The sequence below is a fragment of the Tachypleus tridentatus genome, chromosome 10 (assembly GCF_004210375.1).
Source record: "Tachypleus tridentatus isolate NWPU-2018 chromosome 10, ASM421037v1, whole genome shotgun sequence".
In the NCBI taxonomy this organism is placed as follows: Eukaryota; Metazoa; Arthropoda; class Merostomata; order Xiphosura; family Limulidae; genus Tachypleus; species Tachypleus tridentatus.
The window spans coordinates 69,368,813-69,387,570 of NC_134834.1; the positions used below are offsets into that span (position 1 = coordinate 69,368,813).

The window sequence follows — 18,758 nt, forward strand, 5'->3', positions numbered from 1 at the left end:
ATATATTTGTTTTGATTTTTGCGATAAGCTACATGAGCGCTATTTGCTCTAACTCTCTCTAAATTAGCAGTGTAAGAATAGAGGGAAGACAACTAGTCATCACCACCCACTGCCAACTCTTAGGCTGCTCTTTTACCAACGAATAGTGAGATTGACCGGCACATTATAACGCCCCCACGGCTGAAAGGGCGAATATGTTTGGTGTGACGGGGATTCGAATCCGTGACCCTCAGATTAGGAGTCAAGTGCCTTAACCATCTGGCCATGTCGGGCCAACTGCTTTTGAAAACTTGAATTCGCTCATAATTTAATTTTTTCGACTTCCTTGACCTGAAAACAAGATATTCATAGATTACTGATAAGTCAGATTGGCTTGGATATCACTGCTTTTGACTTCAAGTTTGAGTGATCTCCAAATTGCGTAGTAAACGTGATATTACTATTTTTAAGTGCTATTATAATTATATTACTGACTAAACGTTTGGTTACAATGAAAATTGAACCATATTATCATTAACGTGGTTATCTTAGCCTCACATCTTGGCAATTAGACGAAAATAGCCTGTGTTTGCCTTAGTCCTGAAGTTAAGTTGACTAAACTACTTTTGAAATAATCTAGGGGAATTGGAGCGTAACTTATGACGAACAAACCTCTGTATAAACTTTTCAAACAACTCTCATAAATTATTTGGAATACTGAGTCTTCCTAAGCGTCCTCTGTCTCTTCTCTGTTCCGAAGTTGAAAAGAAACAGGCAAAGATGTTGCTGTTCTGAGTTCGGAAGTGATTTACTATTCAATAAAAGTAACACATTACTAAAGTATGACCTCGATCTATAAAAGGCTAATTGAGGTTCACATTCATTTTATCTGTAGAATATAGTAACCACGAATCTATAGAATATTTAAACACCACAAAAAACAGTTTCATAATATACTTTTCCAACATCTTTCTGATATGGTTTCATTCATTTTTCCAAAGACCACCACTCTCTCTTTCCCGTGTAACTTTGTTGTTTAAAGGAATAAAATGTTTTAAGGGGGCAAACAAAGGCAAGAGGATCGGTTTGGTTTTTAAATTGCGCGCAAAGTTACATGAACACTGTCTGCGCTAGCCGTTTCTAAGTTAGTAGTGAGGAACTAGGGGTAAGGCAGCTAGTTATCACCACCAACCGCTGCCTCTTGGGATATTCTTTTTACCAACAAATAATTGGATTGGTCTTAGCGTTATAATGCCTCCACAACTGAAAGAGTAAGTATGTTTGGTGGAATGGAGATTCAAACTTGTAACTCTCAGATTGCGAATCAAGCGCCCTAATCACCTGGCCATGCTTGACTTAAGTAATAAGAGAGATAACAATAAGTGAAACAATATATTTTAAAGAACTAGTTCTATATTACCTGGTAATAACTTGTAATAATTGTTTAGTGAATTCGAAAACTGGCAGAAGTTTAAAAATAATTAACAAAAAGCTAAAGTTTCGATTATATGTTTCGTAGAACACATATAAAGTAGTTGTTCAAACAAATTCCGACTAATGGACCGACACGTGTACATTTGTTTGTTTTTTTAGAAAAGCCGCTTAGTTTCGAAGGATTATTAGCGTTTTTGGTTTACCTAAAATAAATTAATGGATTGATTATTACTAGAACGTGATTCAACATTTTTTTGTGTTTTGATTATTTTAACCAGTTTAAAGTAAAGCTGAACTAAATAATTTATTTGTCATAAACAAATGCTTTAGGTATCCGTTTTCAGAGCTTATAATAGAGACATATGTCTGATAATATCAGCTGAAAGTTCCTAAAAGTGGAGTTTCACATGTCTAGATTAGAACAACATAAAATTCTTGCAAATAAACGTTGAGTTTGAAAGTATATATTTCTTGTTATTCTCAGATCCTTTTATAAAAAGGAGCTTACGAAGGGTGTCTCACAAAATAATGTAAACATTAGAAAGAGCTGGTTCGAATTTCTTCTTTTCACGTGTTTTCTGGGATGTTGCATACATTATGTGCTCATTCATATAAATAGTTTTCTTCGATAGTGATGATCTATTCAAAGATATTCTATAAATGCACGTGGTGTCAGCGTGCACCCAGAAACACTTTCGTGATATTAAGTCAATTTCTGAGCCACATGTTCTATTCCAGGGTCGGTTTTCAGTCTCTCCATTAGAACTGGATTTTGTACCTGTCAATGTTTTGAGTATCGAGAACATATGGTATTTCATACTTTCCTTTTTCTGTATGGAAACTGAACTTTATAAATATTGTTAGTGGAACTTATTCTTCTTAACATAAGGAATCATCTTATGAGATGTTGACTAAAAGCGAAGGTGTAAAGAGCTCATGTCAACGTAACACGACAGTTAATCTAAATGTCATTGAATATGTGATTGGACAAAAAGCGTCCTTCCCCTGGAGTCTTATTTTCTCCAAACATCACCACGATATTATTACAGTTTACTGAAATTTAGGTTTACCGATTTTATTTCCCTTTAAATATGTATAACAACTGTCCAGATATACGAACTTAAATGACACCGTTTTCTTGTTTAGTTCTGTTTCAACAGAAATATCTCATATTTACAACTTGTTTTTAGTTAAATCACATACTAGCATAGCATCGTTTATATTTTACTGCATTCCGCATCACCACAGAAACGTTTGGTACAAACTTACTATCAGAACAAGTGTTTTTGTGAGTGGTTTTTTTTTTTTTTCGCCCTGCTTCACCATAGAGACAGTCTGATAACTGCTGTATCTTTTTAACTGAATACTACATCACCATAGAAACGTTTTTTTTCTTTTTGGTTTTTTCACTGATTCCTGCATCGCCTTAGGAACGACAAGTCACATACTGGTCTTTCACTGTAGGAACACCACGCCACATATTGTTGTTTCAATGTAAAAATTCCATATGATCCAACCATCAGTCCTAGTGCAAAGTTTTCATATAAAGAAAAAAAAAACATTTCAAGTGTGTGTTTTCTTAGAGCAAAGCGACATCAACCTATCTGGGGAGCCCACCGAGGGGAATCGAACCCCTAATCTGAGGGTTGTAAATCCGGAGACATACCGCTGTACTAGCGGGATGCAAGCATTTCTCTGAATTATGCAATTTTGAAAAACATAAACTGAATGGAAACTTTGCTCCTCGTAAAGTGATGTATTATGATTTTGTAATTTTTTCTAAACAACTGAAAATTTCGTGATTGCGTTACAAATGATTAATTCCAATATAATAAGATAAAAATTAATATCGTATATCATAAAACTTAATTTTTTCAAACTATAATTTGGCGAACATTCAATTTACGCGCTATTTGTTTTGTAGAACACGTTAATTTTACATCATTGAGTGTCCAGGTTTATACATAACTTGATATGATAAATATTTAAACCAATCAATAACTAATTTCTCGTAAGGACTACGTATATGCTTGTAACATTGTTATTTACTACGTGACTTGAGAGGCAATCTAAGGCGAATACCAAGCCTTATACGGTTTGTAAAGAAAAATGCGAAAAATAAAAAATATACATTAGTTGGTTTACTAGCTATATCAGCTCTCTGTCTCAATGTTAGCTTGAATTTGTGCTTTAAAAACATTACTTCAAAATTAACTCCGCTGAACTTAAAATATACAATAACTTATATTTTACTGTAATTTACAGCATGTTTTAAGATACCGGGTGCCACCATATTACCCTTAAATAAAAGTCACGAGTGTTGATTTGCATATTAGACATCATCACTTAGACACAAGCAATACGTATTTGCTATTTGTTGTGACGTCAGATACATTCGCTAAGGGCCTATCTCTACAAACAAGAAAAAAAAGACAAGATGCTAGTTCCGATTATTACCTCCCGTTATTATCAGAAATGCACTGATTAGACCTAATCAGTATTTTATGTCCGTGATGACGAGAAAACCCACTTGTAGAAAAAAATTATATATTTAAAAACGGCTGGTATGGGTTGAAAATGCACTAACAGAGGAGCGAAACATACCAGCCGTTTTCAAATATATAATGTTTTATGTCAATTATGCAAAACGTTTGCTTCTTCAACTTTTTAATCTCATTATCTGTCGCAATAAGAAAGCCAATAAAATTAGCATTTGATGTAGTATGGATTTCATGCTGTTCTCGTCAGAATTTGTCGTAACATCTGAGTTGTGTGCTCAATTCATACCTATTAGCTGTGTCTAATCACGAACAGCAAAATGTTTTGGACCGATTTTAAAGTCTTGTATGAATAACGATTGATACAAAAATATTTTCTAGAAATCAAATTAAATGCTTAAAAATAAATTACATTTATTAAAAATACATAAATATATATATAAAAATATATAAATTACAAAAATAAATGGTTAAAATGATTAAAAACAACGTTTCGATTTATTTTTTCCATTACAGTTCAGAAAACACAGTAAAGAGTGTATATCTCAAACATTTCTCATCCTTATTCACTTATATAAATCTGAAATGCCCCAATTTAATTTAACGTTTCTCTATAAGATGTTCAGTATATTTGGGACGCGATAGAATGGTGATACAAGAACATCACTAATTTCTCAAATTAATTCTAGTTTTGTATTTTGTTCTGCTATTTGTGCAAGGCAGGTGGCGCCCATTTTCACTTTTATTTCATCATGGATATATGACAAAAAAAATTCAATTAAAAAGACGTATTGTTCCGAGTTGTGTCAGTTCTCTTTTTTAAATACAAAGCTCTATATACATAAATTGTACAAAAATATTTAAAAATTTCGCTAATAAAAACCTGAAATATGATGCACATTGTATTCAGATGAAGTATACGAAAAAATTGTAAACATATCTATAAGACGAGTTTTAAAGATAGCAAATTTTATAATTTGCTTGGAATGGACGTTCTATTCAATAGTAGTGATATCCAAGCTATTTATCACGTGTTCGTAGCCGGCGTTTTTTTTAAATGTAAATAATATTAAGACTATGAATTTTAATATTTTTATAGAACTTTATACATGCTTGGTTTGGTTTGTTTTAAATTTCGTGTAAAGCTAAACGAGGGCTATCTGCGCTAGCCATCCCTAATTTAGCAGTGTAAGACTAGAGGGATGGCAGCTAGTCATCACCACCCACCTCTTGGGCTACTCTTTCACCAACGAATAATGGGATTGATCGAAACTTCATAACACCCCCACGGCTGAAAGGGCGAGCATGTTTGGTGTGACGGAGATTCGAACCCCTGACCCTCAGATTACGAGTCGAACGCCTTAACAACCTGGCCATGCCGAGCCCTTATAGATGCTATTAATAAAATAGAGTAAGACAGGCCACACAGTATGTTATACACATATTGTTTCTTAATTACCCTTTTATCTTGTTTGTTTATCAAAGCTACGCAATGAACTTTTGTGTTGTCCCCCTACACTGGCACAGCAGTATGTCTGTGGACTTACATCATTATAAACCGAGTTTCAATAATTTAGCGACATAAGCCCTCGGATTTACGTCAAAGCCATTAAGAGGCATTGGTTTATCTATAAGAAGTACAACAGCGACATATTCAGTTGAAATGAAATTTCGTTCCATTTACAGCAAGTCAGTCGTTTAATCGTACATTTGAAATTATTTTAATGTTCATTTTGAATAAACTCATCGCCTATCCGATCATCAGTGATGATGAAAGTCTATTGTAATTATTAAAAAGTGCAAAAATAATTTAAATGTCTCTCTATATATTATGTAGAAAATGTGGTTATCGTTTCGGAAGTCATTTGGCCAAAGCATTAATCATATTCAAACTTCTATCTTATTTTTAACGATATAATAGTTTCTGTACTATATTTTGGTCTATCACTACTTTGTGTCTGCATTCTTATTAGTTGTATTACTTTTGTAGTTATCAGTTATGACGGATTTACCATTATATATCTATTTTAATATTGACGTTTCTTCACTTAAATAGATATTTAGAAAGGTATGCAATTTATACTCTTAAATCTGCATTGCGAAATCCCGTCTATTCACTAAAGTTGTAGAAGATTCTCGAATGTAAGAAACAATATATGTGTGTACGTAAACACTAGTGTATCTTTTATATTGTTGTGCAGGCTGGAACTCCTAGAAACAATCCTCTCAAGCCTATAAAAGTGACCAACGCAACGTATTAAGAGACAGTATATTACCGGTTTCCTACAGTTGGTATTCTGTAAACCTCAAAAGCTACAACTGTGATTAACGCTTATTAATCGAGAACTTCAGATATTTGACCAGGAATGTTTATAGGTTTAGAACATTACAAACAGTTTAACTTCAGCGAATTCACATCGGACGTAAGTATTTTTACTAAGACATCGTATAACTTCAGCAGTGAAAATTTCATGTGTAATCAGTGAAGAGCTAACTAGCTCGGGCCCGGCTTGACCAAGCGTGTTAAGGCGTTCGACTCGTAATCTGAGGGTCGCGGGTTCGAATCCCCGTCGCACCAAACATGCTCGCCCTCCCAGCAGTGGGGGCGTTATAATGTAACGGTCAATCCCACTATTCGTTGGTAAACGAGTAGCCCAAGAGTTGGCGGTGGGTGGTGATGATTAGTTGCCTTCTCTCTCGTCTTACACTGCTAAATCAGGAACGTCTAGCGCAGATAGCCCTCGAGTAGCTTTGCGCGAAATTCATAAACAAGCAAACAAGCAAGCTAACTAGCTCCCCGTTAACTGAATTATATCGATTTCAACTCAAAATTCATTCACTCATCGTGAACCCTCGATAGGATATCAAGGAAGACTCAATATTGTTTATAAGCTTGCAAAACTTTTGTATATAAAATCATTACTGTAATAACCGTTATTATAAATTGTATTATTGTTTGTATATGAAAATATATTTGTATTAAAACAGAAACTGTGTTTATCAATCTTGTTGGCAAAATCATAAATTTGATAATTTAATTAACTTATAAATTTAAATTATTACTTAACTCATTTTCATGCTATTTCAAATTATGATACGTAACATATTGCCTCATTGTATGAAACTAGCCTATATTTCTAGTGAAGTAAAATAAAACTTCGAAAAGAAGTATATAACTCTAAGGCTAGTCGTGACCAAGTAATTATCGTGCTTGACTGCGTCTCCGTATATCCAAGCTCCGAACTCGTGATACGCTATTGAACATGCTTCACACTTTCAGCTTTGGCAACGTTATAAAAGTAGAAGTCAATCTCATAACTGATGTTACTGATTGAATGCCCTCTGAAATATTTGCGCAATTTTAAATGTCAGACCAGATCAGATGGCGATCGCTGTCATTTAAAACTCGTTTGATTTCAAATTACAGGATGTTGCAGTTTCAAAATGGGCCGAGTATGGCCTAATGATTAGTCCACCAGGCTGTTGATTGGGAAATCTAAGATTCGATCTTGAAATATACCATTGAACTGGCTTCGAAATTTCATTTGGGATTGCGTTATAAAAGTCAACCACACTATTCAGTCAAGAACACAGGCGGCGGGTGTCCTCTATAAGATCAACATTTGAAACTATAGTACGAATGGTTATAACTGAACCTTAAGAGTTTCTAAGCTGGCAGTTCAGCCAGTATGTTTCATAAAGTATACGGCCCAGATTTGCGCATACATATTAGAATAGAAATAATCGCACTGTAACTATGATTGTTTTGTTTAGATTTCGCGCAAAGCTACACGAGGTCTATCTGGGCTAGCCGTCCCTAATTTAGCAGTGTAAGACTAGAGGGAAGGCAGCTAATCATCACCATCCACCTCCAACTCTTGGGCTACTCTTTTACCAACGAATAGTGGGATTGACCGTTACTTTATATTGCCCCCACGGCTGAAAGGGCGAGTATGATTTTTGCGATGGAGATTCGAACCCGCGACCCTCAGATTACAAGTCGCACGCCTTAACCCACCTGGCTATGCCGGACTTGTTACGATGAAGTAATACTCGTTAAGATCACAGAATTTCAAATACAAGCTATTAGAAAAACTTCAGTTCCATATATGTATTTGTATTAATACCATAAGTAAAGCACTTTTATTAAAAATCTCTGGGAAGCCTTCATTAAATTCAATGTTTTAGCTGAGAACTATGTTGATAGTGACCAATAAGCAGTGTTGAATGGTACATGATAGATTTCGAGATTCTGACAGCAGTTTTTCCGTATTCAGAAAGGTAGTTTAAGGATAAATCCTTCTTTTGTGCTTTCACTGAAGTTTTTTGTTCGTAACATCGATGGTAAGACTTCACGTTCAACTAAATTACTGATAACAAACTTTAGTCAGTGAAACCCCGAGTCTTAACTTCATTATCTGAACTGCTTTTTGTGTTTGTTTTATTCTAGTGAAGGTTTTTTCTGATCGGATGAGACTAGTTAAAGGCAAAATCTAATGTTCTCAATTTATTCACATTCATGAGCACCTGACTCACACAGATCTTTGTATTTGCTTATAAGTGAAATTCATCTTTTTTATTTGGATATCAGCGGTGCGGCTGAATCGAAACGCAAATAATAACCGAAACCGAATAAAAATATCAAAAACAAACAAATCTACCTGATGTTTGACATCTTAAATTAATGAGTTTTCTTTTATAGTTTTCATAAGAAAATTACCTATAATTAGTGTTTCCATAACAAAATTAAATAATTTTCAACGTTTTTACTGAGAGTACAGGTTTCATCATTTTAAAATTATAAACACTTTTGAAGTTTAGAATTAGTAACTGTGTGATTACCTCTCATTTATTTACAGGGAGAAGTATTAATGGTGACAACTGCTTGAATAGATATAAGTGGGTAAAACCACAGAATATATGGAAATTAGTTCACTAGGGAGCACTTTTCAATGTAATCTATTTCATGAGCAAGACCTGAATACAGGATAATTACAGTTATGTGAAATTACTGTAGTTTGCCAAACCATTACCTCATATGTTGAGTTTCAATATTTTCCAATTACTTTTTCCCTCTACAGCCAAACCGTAAGCATCTAGAAATAGTCAATCACTGAGTGCATTTTGGGCATTCCCAATCAATCTTATTTAAAACGTATCATTGAAGCTTAAAAGGACTAAACGTGGGTAGTAAATTTTGCGTATAAGCCTAAAAAACTAACATGTTACATAACAGGCGGTTTAAACCAAACGTTTTTCTTAGTTTTGTTTTAAGAACTTTCCACACAGTGTTAGTACCTCTAAAAGACATCAACAAATTAAAGGAAGAACAAAAAGCGCTGAGTGACTGAAAATCGAATTTTCTCCAAACAAAGATTTTCAAAATATATTTTCATTTTCAAAATCAGCAGCCATTAGAGGTCTTTTATCAGTTATTTTATTTCGAGCAGATGTTTTAAAAAGTAGCTTATATTTCACTATAATATATGAATGAATTTCTTTGTGGCTATCTCATTATTTTACAATAATTATTTTTAAGCAATTAATTATATAAAAAGTAATTCAGATATTTTAGTATAATAATTTATAGCCAACTTCACCCTTCAATTTCAAACAAATGTAGAGATTTTTCATTCTTAAATCTTCGGATTTTGTCATGTAAATTTAAGTAATTTATCAGAACAGACATTTAAGAACTCCGCCAAATATCCTGCTATAAAATAACAAGATTTTCAAGTCTCTATCTACTATTAAAACCATTTAATGCTAAAAACGTGCAGGTACAGTGGTAAATCTACAGACTTACAAGCTTAAAATAAGGGGTTCGATTTCCCTCGGTGGACTAAGTAGATAACCCGATGTGACTTTGCTATAACAAAACCCACGCAAATTTCCAACTATATTGTTGTTGTTTTTCAAAGAAATGCTAAGTACTACAAATATATACCTTTTAAATTAGTGAGTTTTGTTTTATAGTTTCTTACAAAAGTAAGGTAAAGCTGAAAGACCTTTATTACTCACAACCTTAATATAAACGATGTTAATCCATATTAAGTTAAAACAAAGAGACCTTTACTAGTCAATGATTTAGTATATATTATCTATTACATTTACTAATTTCAAAGCTAGAGACCCTTCTTTTTCCAGCATCAGAGTTATACACTACATAATACAAGCACAAGATAACTCATAAACAATTAATTTTCCCCTTATTAAACATAACCGAGTCAGTAAGAAACTCATACTTTTCTCTACTAGAACATACATCACATATTACTAATATTTAATAATTGAAAAAAACACCTAATTTCCTAGTGCCTCAATATGCATTAGATATTACACATTTTTAACATATCAAAAACAAAACAGCAACTAATTCTTCCTGCCTAGATACACATTAGTTATTAGAAACATTATCAAACTTCAAAACAAGAAACCATGGCGTTAGGCTGCTTCAATAAACATTAAATAATTACATATACTTCATAAGTCAAAAGCAAGAAACCGTTACTGTTACCGTCTGTAGACATATTAGATTTTGCAAGCATTTAATAACTCACAAGAAAGTATTTCTTTACTTTCATAGTCGATGCATGCATCATTTATTACACGTAATTAATAAGACAGATGAAGGAGATCCATATTACCTACCACCACAATATTTGTTATTGTTATACATAAGCTAATTAATTAAACGTACGAGACTCCTGATATTTTTCTTGCTAAATGTAATAAAATATTACATATATCTAACACCTTTACAGAAAGAGACTTTCATATCATGACATAGTGAAGCTATTAAAATGTTTTGCAGTTAAAAACACTTAAAGATATCACTATCTCAACGTTTCTTAGATATTGGGTATATATAATAAATCAACATAGAGGTAACGTTACTTCTTAGCACTTTATTGTACTTTAGTTATTACTTATCTTAAATAAGCCATCAAGAAAATGTATTTATTTTTTACTATGTTAACGGACCCCAGTACTCAAATTAATAATAGAATACATCGTAGTATAAATGTTTCTTATGGTGATAATCGTACGTGTAACCGTTCTCATCCACGTGATCTAAATGACTCATGGTTAAGAAATGCCTCCAAGGAAATATCCTAATTTGTAACCACATTTTCTAACAACATACTCACTAGTTATATTACAAATAAAACGTTTTTCTGTGATTAATAATAGATATTATACAATGACAATAGCCATGTAAACTTGGTTAGCTGAAAGCAATGCAGATTTCAAAATTAAGGACAAAAGTTAGAATCTGGAAAGAGGCAGAATAAAACAAAACAAAACATACGATCTCAAGGAAACGTAAGATTTACAAAGAACATGGAATTGTTGATATTGTATGAAGCAAGCATTTATTTTCTGATATTTTTCGTAAATAAGCTATTTCTATTCTTTCTTTAATGCTAGTTTCATTAACAGTAATGGTTACAACGATAAATATTTGTTTATTTTCATTAATTCTCCCTTGTTAGGATATAATTTTTTGTAAGGATTAATTTGCATTGCTAGATAAGTATATAGATTTAGGGTTAACTTTATATCTCTAAGCTGATCGAAAAACAAGAAGTATGCATTGTATTATCTCTTAAGTTGATCGAACAACATGAGGTAGTAATTGAATTATGGCCGAAAATATCGCTAACAACGAAAATAAATAACTGATGAATCGATGCATTCTAATCATTATAAGTAACAACAATATACAAATTAGATATATCAGTTACTGATTTAATTTTCAGTTATGACCAATATTGACTTGCTTAGACTAAATATTAATGATAAATATGTTAGAGTTTATAAACATTTAACAGGTTCTCAACAAACACTTATACTTTTCACTCCTGAACACACATTTGTTATTACTCCTATGTCTACTTCATATGTCAAAAGCAGGAAATCCTTACTTTTCAACACCTATTAAACATTACACGTTATTGTCAAATAAGAAACAAACATGTTCAACTTCAATTGCATGAGTATATATTATATAGTACATGTAAGTAGAAATTCAAAATTAAAGGAACTCTATTTCTTACCTCCTAAATATACATTAACTATTACCAGAATTTAATTATTCAGAACTTGGAGATATTTATTTACACTGCTATAATATAGAAGCGGAGATTACACATCGAATAAGATAAATACAAGAGGCCTTTACTGCTTATTTCTTTAATATACATAAGCCTGATTCGTATTAATAAATTATGTAAGTTGAAACTAGGAAAATTTTACTTCTCACTGCTTTAATATACATAAGCTTAATTTATATTAAGTGCTTTACTACTTACACTTCTTAATATACATAAGGCTATACCACATTAAATAATTTAAAACCAACAGACCTTTATTACTCATCGCATTAATGTATTTTTGATATTACATTTAATAATTCCAAAATTAGAGACCCCTTTCTTGAAAAGCTATTTTTCCTTTATTTGTGTATATTACTCTGATAGTGAAAATTGATATTAGCTATCACTACTCTAAAAATAATGCAAACAAGCTAGTAGGGAAGGCACCTGCCTCAACCCTACATAATATCACAGACACAAAGTGTAGTAGAATCTTGTTAACAGAGAGAAATGAGATAAATGCAATTAAACTGTATTTGAATAGTTATATATATGCATATATATTGCTATACATTAATTATTGCCTGATGAGAGTCAGATAGAGCGAGACAGAACGTAGCGATATGGACTGTAACGACGTGGTGAGGCTCCACAATCGTTTTAAAATAGCATACTCAACCTCCGTAATACGTCAAAAGTAAGAAATTATTAACTTGTTGTCTGCTTAATATATATTAAATATTACACATACTTAACAATTCAAAAAAGAGCGCATTACATTTTAACTACCTAATTAGTGTTTCTTAAAAATAATTAAAACAAAAAAACAATGTTGCTTTTCAACGTCAGAATATGTGTCGGATATTACAGGCCATTAACAACTCAAGAAAAGTACACTTACCTTCCAGTACGTGAACTTATATTATATAATACAAATATTTAATAATCCAATAGCTAGAAAACCATTTTTTTTTACTGTGCTTCAATATACCTTAACTATTACATTTATTTTACACTCGAAATATAAAGCGATGCCTACTTTTCCCACCCTGAATATACATTAGACATTACACATATCTGTAATTCAAAACAAGGCAACCTTCATTGTTACTGTTATATCATACACTAAATTACATATTTTAATAATGCATTAAAAGTAATAGACCTCTTAATCTTTGTCTTTTCAATGTACATTAGAGATTGAAAACATTGACTAACAAAATCAAAAGAAGCTTCCTTGCTTAAATAAATCTTAGATATCACACAGACTTAATAGAACAAAAGCAAGAGAACTTCACTTTCATCATTTGTATACACATCAAGTATTACAAATATTTAACAATTGAAAACAAATTGTACTTACTTTATAAAACGCACAGTAGACGTAACTAACGTTTAACAACTTAGAAGAGACCCATATGTTTCAAGTGCTAAACACAGTTTAGATATTACACATATTTGATGTGTCAAAATAAGAGCCCCTTAATATTCTCACCATTTAAATATACACGTTTATTAAGCATTACAAATGTTTGAGAACTCATGATCGTTTAATGCTACAAGCAATATATTTCCTATTAAAGCTATGAATAATTTCCAAAGTTAATTTAGAATCGAACATATTTTCAATGTTAGAGAAACACTAATTCAGGAGATTTTTTCCTTTAAATATGTTAATTTAATTTATTTATTTTTTAAAAATTTCAGTTCGTGATACGAATGAGAATAAATTATTTTGCTAAGTGTTCCTACAGAGATTTATTCAGTCAGGAAATTTACTTCGAAAACGGATCTCTACTTTAATGGGAAGTCTTGGCGGATGGTTTCGACACGTTACCTTAACAATGATCTTCATTCCTTAATAAAATTGTAATGGCCTGAAATGGCCAAGCGCGTAAGGCGTGCGACTCGTAATCTGAGGGTCGCGGGTTCGCGCCCGCGTCACGCTAAACATGCTCGCCCTCCCAGCCGGGGGGGCGTATAATGTGACGGTCAATCCCACTATGCGTTGGTAAAAGAGTTGGCGGTGGGTGGTGATGACTAGCTGCCTTCCCTCTAGTCTTACACTGCTAAATTAGGGACGGCTAACACAGATAGCTCTCGAGTAGCTTTGTGCGAAATTCCAAAACAAACAAACAAAGCAAAATAAAATTGTAATTCTTCTCGTATTTAAGCTTGATGACGTCACGGCTGCTATGGCAACGTGAACAGTTTTTAGGCACGGCAAGTGTTAATCGTCAGAAACGAAAGAAAACAGAACTAAACCGAAGTTTGTTTATAAATAATTATACTAGCCACCCGTTACCGTTATGAAAACAGAACTCGTTCTTTCAAACCCCCCAAAAAGAAAATATTTTCATTTATTGACGTACACTTTCGTAAACGGCTATAAATTACTTTTTTTGCATAAATTGTTAATTTAAATCCAAGGCTAAATAGACACAGCAAAAGACAATCCAGTAAACAACAAAAAATGTTAGTTGTATTTAACTGTGCTTAAAAAATGGTTTATTTTAGTTAATTCAAAATTATACGATAAGCCATCTTACCTTGTTACTGTGGTATTTCAACACTATGTGAAAAAGAAACAATATTCAATATACTTTTAAAAAATTGTTTTTTTGTTTTTTTGTAATTTCTGAGGGTTTGATACGATTTTTACTGACAAAAGTTAGACTTTTACAAATTATTACTGCCAAAGAAGGAAGCATAGTTAGATATTATCATATATAATATCAGTTTGGTTCAAACACTAAGACTTGTAATACTGATTTAACACTTTATAAGCAAACATTTACATTATGATGACAAGAAGTGGACGTGAAATAAAAATGTACTGTTAAGACGACTGGCACGAGTATTAAAAATTTAATTAAAATAAAGTATAGTGCAACGTTTCAATCTTTAGAAAACATATACATTATTATCACATTTAATATGTAAGTTTTGTACTTATCTGGTCAGCAGTAAGTGTTAAAATAAATTATGTTTCTCCATATAAATCAGAGGAAGATACCTCGCGGTTATCTCATATTTGAAATCTTCTTCTGGTATAAAATTATTGTTACTGTGAAACGTCTGAAAATATTTTGGTATTACCATTTTTTTCGGATGTATATGCTCGTTTTGTCGTTTGACGTTAAGTTATGACGTCACCGCAGAGCATGCTTACCACTGATGCTACTATGAAAACATTTGGTCGTATTTTTGTTGTAACTTCTGGTTTGTGGATATTACTTTTATCATTTGTCATTCAACTGTGACGTCACAGAAAGCATGCTCATAGCTTGTTGTTACTATTAAAACATCTGGTCGCATTTTCGTTGCATATTTTGGCATGTCCAAATTAATTGTGTCATTCAGCATTAGGCTATGACGTCGCCTCAGAGCATGCTCATGACTTGTCATCACTCTGGAAACGTATGATTCCATTTCGGTGTTGTATATTTTGGTATGTACGTATTACTTTTTATTTGGCATTAGGTTATAACGTCACCACAAAACATGCTTAAGAAACATATGGTAGCATTGTTATGCTGCATTTTTTGGTAAATTGAGACTATTCCTATCATTTAGCATTAAATTATAACATTACCACAGCAGAATGTTGTGACGTCAGATCTTAAGTAGATTTTTCTTGTTAACCGACTTTGAGACTGTGTAGAGACTGTGTTTTTTTACGTTTTTTGCATATAAATCTCATGTTAAATTTTACTTAAATCAAGCACGCTTTTATTGACCAAACGTTTTGTGTTTCCAACATCAACTGATCAAAAATGAACTTTGTAACTGTACCATCTTTATATTAGTACTGAGCTGTCTAAAAATCAATTTATACCACAATTACAAATATAATATAAGAACAAATAATAAATTTCCGTCCTAACCTACTTACAAGGTTAGTGGGTGAAAAATAACGAGATGAATGGGAGAATGAACTAATTAGTTATATGAATTATCAGATTAATAATGTCAATGATCACTGTCCTTTGAGTTTTCTCAATAAATCTTCATATGCAAACAACTCATTTTTTAACGTAAGAACGATTCTACAGTTTGTCTCTAAAACTGGTGCTTTTTAGGTCTAATGTTCGCAGGAAGCCTTTGTATATATTTGTTTTTGTTCTCACAAACCTGTTTTAAAGTAATGTGAAAATATTCTAGTATAATTATGTGAGCATGTGGTAACATTTATTATCAACATATATTTACATAGAATAGTAATAACCTCTTTCTCCACGATAAAAACGAATAACCTTTTTACTCAAGGTTAAGACTGTTTTCCGGGATTATTGAAATAATAATATTTTATTTGGAGGTAATATTGAAATGTAATAATACTTTACTTCCACAAAGGCAGAAATAAACAACCTTTTATTCACAAAGAAAGGCATCATTATGTTTAGTATTATAATGTGTAGTTCTATTAAAATAGTACAGTTATCTAGAAAAGTAATATTTGGTTGCTACAAGTCAAAGTTACTACTCTGTAGAAAAACGGTAGCTTTTTAAAGAAAATGGATTGACTGTTTACTTCAAGATGAACGTAGTAATATTTTTTCGTGATAAAAGAATGTTTATTGTAATATTTTATCTTTCACTTCATGTATTTGTATTACCTGTAAATTAAACCTGTATTTTATGTAAAGATAATGTTTATGTGCTAGGTAATTTTATTTTAAACACATTCCCAATCATGTTAACTAAATTACAATATTTAACGATAAACAATAAGCAAGAAACAGTTTAACATAAAATGTATTAAACAGTAAAACTGAGGTGGTGGCCATTAATGTTATTCCTGGTATAAATCATTTTTCAATGTAAGATTATTGAAGGTTATATACAAGCGAGTGTTTGTATATATGCGATAATAACTTGATATTTAGCTAGAAAACAGTTTAAACAAAAACATCTCTCCAGCTCTCTTAGACTCCTTCACCAGATTCCCCAACGTACAACAAACTTCTCTCCAAATATATGGTATTCATACATTTTAATTACCGTATATGATGGCAAAGGTTTGGGTTTTGTTAGGAGTTTTGCGCAAAGCTACACGAAGGTTATCTCTGCTAGCTATTCCTAATTCAGCAGTGAAAGACTAGAAAGAAGGCAGCTAGTCATATAACCTACCGCCAACTCTTGAACCAATTTTTTACTAAAGAGAAGTGGAATCGACAATCACAAACGAAGAGTATGTCTAGTAGGATGGGGATTCGAACCCTCAAATTGCGAGTCAAGTGACCCATTCACCTGGCCATTAATATAACGCAGCGTTGTTTAAAAGTGTAGAATTTCCTACTTAATTTATATTTCTTTCTCCTATATTTTCTTACCAAATCTAATCTCTCCACAGAAAGTATCACTATAAATCTCGTAGAGCTACGATTCTAACAGCCGTCTTTAAATACAAATTAGTGATATAGTTTTTTTTTTCCGTAGGAAAGAATGAAAATTTAAATTAAGATACTTGATCTCTTTCATTCACGCTTCGTACTCTATAATTAAAAAGTTCACGATGACAAGTAAATATCTTTTTTAAAAACATTACAAACAAGCCTGTATAGACTATATAGGTTCCTAAGGAATCTTTAAAACAAATCGAAGTTTTAAAATCACAATAAATTGAGAACCAATAAAAAGGTTATTTTTGGAGCACTAATAACTTAAGACGGATCTACTTACATGATTTGATCTTCTCAGAGACGAATTTTTACAAACTGCCACTTATAAAACAGTTTTCGGGTTGGTAAGGCTGGGGCTGTGAGCAAATAGTTTGTTATCTATCATACCTGAACAATGAATTATAGAAACAATGATTTATGAAGGTGCGCCACGTAAACTTGAAACTGTTATGAGAAAGTGTTATCAAAACGTTATATGCACAGATATACAGATGCCCCAAAGTGATGCAGATACATGAATGTGCTATTCTTTAAGACTAACAAGTAAGAGTTTGATAAACCAGACCTCACCTTTTTATTTCTTCCTCCATTTTCTTAATGACAATTTCGTTCGTTCGTGTTCAATTTCCGTGAGATAAAGTACAAGAGAATTAGATCATCAAATGTCAGTTTACGCTTGTCTCTAATTGAGAATACAAGTATGCTTTTCGTACTCGCCTAAAAGTTTTCCTGAAATAGAAGGCAGCACGAAAAAAAAACTATTTTTCGTTTGCATATTACGTACTATTATCGCAAAGATTTCTGGGTATTAAATTTCAAGTATTATAAAGATGTTAGGATGTAAAAACAGGCACACGCTTCCAAGTGACATTGACGTGCTAATGACGTAAGACTACCACAGAGAGCGACAGTTTTTGTTTTGTTTTTCTTCAAGGGATTCAAAAATGCAGTGATATAATGCACGGTGTCTTATTTTCTGCGACTCACATTCGAAAACTCCCGACCCGAGGTTCTTTATACTTTTGATACGAACAACTGTTGTTTGATTAAAGTCGATCGGCTCTCACACGAGTGAGATATGAACCCAACATGGGGACAAAGAACGCCGCCCTCTCTTCCTGGGAAGGGAGAAGCTGAAACAGGTACACATCATCCCTCTTTACACATAGACCACGGATGCTAGCTATATATAGCAACGCTATTTCGGTGCTTCGTTGCATAATCAAACTGTCCAAGACCTCTGTCCATGTACGCCCACGTCAGGGAATGTCTACAAGAAATGAACTAACCCAGTACTTTATCGAATGAGGACGTTGAAAAATAAATGCTCTTCCCGGTCATTC

At 32.5% G+C, this 18,758-nt stretch overlaps 1 protein-coding gene across 5 annotated transcripts in view; it reads right to left on the reverse strand.

The window, feature by feature from the left end:
* LOC143229505 (uncharacterized) overlaps window positions 1-18,535 on the reverse strand; it is a 70,263-nt gene extending 51,728 nt beyond the window's left edge. For 2 of the 5 annotated variants that reach the window (XM_076461941.1, XM_076461937.1), the window contains exon 1: window positions 17,986-18,535. The gene's annotated coding sequence lies outside the window, so the exon portion shown is untranslated. Of the gene's footprint in view, window positions 1-14,559; window positions 14,583-17,695; window positions 17,772-17,985 lie in introns of all 5 variants that reach the window. The other 3 variants (XM_076461935.1, XM_076461938.1, XM_076461939.1) reach the window with 3 other exon arrangements.
* Between the last annotated feature and the right edge of the window lie 223 nt (window positions 18,536-18,758).